General features: G+C 37.8%; 1 non-coding gene across 1 annotated transcript; it reads right to left on the reverse strand.

Moving 5' to 3' along the window:
- Positions 1-200: 200 nt before the first annotated feature.
- On the reverse strand, positions 201-306 carry LOC118619402. Its single transcript, XR_004957182.1, has one exon. It is a non-coding gene; the product is annotated as a U6 spliceosomal RNA (small nuclear RNA).
- Between the last annotated feature and the right edge of the window lie 2,946 nt (positions 307-3,252).

The raw sequence follows: 3,252 nt of genomic DNA on the forward strand, positions 1-3,252 counted from the left end.
TCAAATAATAATATAGAAAGTCATATTGTAGATGTAAATGGGCATAGCTTCTGACAAATAGCTGATCTCAAATTAGTGTAATTTTTCCTCTTTTTTTTTTTTTTTAACTTGTTACAAAAAGTCCATCATTAGCCTGGGGATATATCTAGGAATATGAAAATGTTAACTTACATTGACAATAAAGTATAACTTTTTTTTTTTTAAATATGGAATGCTTCATGAATTTGCGTGTCATCCTTCCGCAGGGCCATGCTAATCTTTTCTGTATCATTCCAATTTTAGTATATATGCTGCCAAAGCGAGCACTAAAGTATAATTCTTGACATTAGATCTCTTCTTTATAGCAGGAGAGATGATAAGAGGGAAAGTATACTGGCACTGATCACCAAGGGGGTGAGACACCACAGAGACAGAAGAATGGGGACAGGAGAGAATCCTGACTTCCTAGTCTGCCTGTGACCAGCATTTCGTAGAGATAGATTCTGGTCAAACAGAAATAAAGAGATTAGGTGCAGTTCTACCAGAACAGAGCCCACAGTGCTTTCAAGTAGATAGTTAGGAGCGCAGTTTGTTTAAAGTAAATAGTTTGTGTTGGGAAGCATATTTTGAGTCAAAATATTTAAATGGAAATTAAAAGACAAAATAGCCCCAACTCTAGGCAAGACACGGAAGTTCCTAAAGTGAAGAGTCGCCCGTTAGAACCAAGGTGGAGAAATGTAGTGCTGTTTGATACAGTAAGGAGATTTAAAATCCTACTGAAAGGTTGAGTCATATGCCCAATATATTTACAAAGCCAGATCATGGCCCCAAACTCCAGAAAGCAGCCCATATCAGAAAAATAAAAAAGAGAATCACAAGCCTTGAAGGTGGCAGGATGGGGGGAGTGAAAGAAAGAGAGCAAAAGAGGGAAGGAGAGAAAGAGAGAGAAAGAAAAGTTGTCCAGGCAAGGAAACTTGCCAACATAGTTCTAAGTTTTTCTCTCAGGAAAGTTGACTTAGTAAGTATAGGAAACTGCATTCCTCCTCCAGAGCCTGAGGACTGTGCAGAAGCCAATAAGCACCTCCCATTATGAAAAGAATTCTTGCCCTTCCTCTACACAGTCACAGATTAAGTTTATATACATCTGGGAAGAGAGAATAAGAACGTGGAGCGAGTATCTCCATATCTCACAACCTGTACTGAGGTTGGGGCACCAGCAGCCACAGTAGATGCCTCTGATAAGGTCCTAAGGGAACTCCCTGCCAGGTCAGAGGTACTGAAGGACACAATAAGGTATGGACAAGTGAAGGGGAGTGAGCTCTTGTTAGAAGATTGTACCTGGCCTAAATCACCAAGCTAGTGTTAGATTCTGGCATTTGCCTCTCAGGTTTTGGCAGTCCTGGAATTTCTCAATCGGAACATGGCAATGGGGCAGGAATTACCTGGGAGATGATTTTGCATGGAATGTCCATTGATAACACAAACAATGACACAAAAGGATCCAGAGGCATGTGCCCAGGTCAGCCTGGATCTACAGGTAGATCAGATGCTGAATTTGGGATAGGACAGAAACCTTTGGTCTTTATATAAAGTCATGCCCTGACAGTGGGGTGATTGTTCTTATGGGTCCTCTGTTTCAGATTGCCTGTCTTGCTGTTTCATGGGACAGCTCCATCACTAGATACTTTGTGAGTTCCTACTCTAGGATAAGCGTGATGTAAGGCTTTGGGATAAAGAGTGAGATCAAATAGACAAACTCCCTTTCCTTTATGACTTCATCATCTTCATGGTTTAGTTTATTTGTTGTTTATAATTAGTAGGCTTTAATCAACTACCCTGTCTGAAATGTTAAGTTCTCTAAGACAATTGTATCCCTCATGCTTTTCTGCATAGCACTATTCACATTTTGAATTAAATAGTCAGGCAAGTAACTCTGTGTGAAGTGCCTGCACCCTGGTATAGCATGTATTTTCTGAGGGCAAGGTTGAATCTGTTTAATATCCCCAAGCCTGGCAATATACATTTGCTTCTTTAATGAACTAAGGGAGAGTTTGACTGATTGATTGTGTCTCTAATGAAAACCCAGCCATCTCCTATAGAGAATTTGTGCAGCTGTGGTTAGGAGCACAAAGTCTGGAGCAAGAGGGTCTGGATTTGAATTCTGAATGACTTAGCAGCTCTCTTGCTCTTCTGTACCTCAGTTTTCTCATCTGTAAAGCAGGAATAAAAGTAGTACCTACTTCATAAGCTGCTACCAACATACAGTTAGTTAATACGTATAAAGAACTTGGAATAGTGGGTGGCACCTAGTCCCATGTAAGTGATTGCTACTAGTATTATTATTACTATTATTATTATTATTACTAGCACAGCCCCTTTTTTTACAGAAGCTCACACACAACTTGAGATCCATTTCATCTGTATATTTAATTTTTAAGAGAAGTCTATTTCTAATAATCTAATCTATTATACCCTTTAAATATATATATGTGTATATATATATATGTATATAATTTTATATGTTCTAATACATGGTTGAGAAAATGTGACAGTGGTCCCATGTGACACAGAAACAATGCCTTCCTCTTTTACATCATATTGTCTCTTCTGTGCAAATATTGACCAACTTCTGACTACATGACTATCTCCAAGCCATACTTTTGGAAACAGAAGAGGGCTACAACAAACATGCCAAGTGACTGAATGGAGATATTTCATAAGTTCTGACAGTTAGAACTGACCGCTGCTCTAGAGTTCCCATAACTTTAAGCCAATGATCCTCTCCATTTCCTGGGTGGAGATAATGAGGCATTCAGGAAAATGGAGCTAATCGGTTCTTAAAATTTGAGTTTTCCTGCAACATCAAAAGGTGCCTACAATTCCTTTTACAATTTCCTTTTAAAGAGTCCAAATGGCAGAGAATTGAAACCATGGCCATAGGACAAAACTGATTATTACTATGGTCTTGATCCAAATCACATCAAAATGAATTTAATTCCAGTCTCCCACAATCAGATTTTATTTGGCACAGAAGTGGTCCTGTCACTCTTGTTATTATAACAAACACTAATTACAATTTTATAGATAGTGAATGATAATGGAAAGTTATAATATTTCATCATTTTGTTAAATATATTATGAAATTCTCTGTTTAAACATCTAACTCTGTATCTACAATCCTGGAAAATGGATCAGATTTTTTATTTCAACTCCTCATGCCACAAAAATAATAGAACATATATAGGAGCCAAGATGTACTTAAAGAAATATTAA

The sequence above is a fragment of the Molossus molossus genome, unplaced genomic scaffold (assembly GCF_014108415.1).
Source record: "Molossus molossus isolate mMolMol1 unplaced genomic scaffold, mMolMol1.p scaffold_m16_p_6, whole genome shotgun sequence".
Taxonomy (NCBI): domain Eukaryota; kingdom Metazoa; phylum Chordata; class Mammalia; order Chiroptera; family Molossidae; genus Molossus; species Molossus molossus.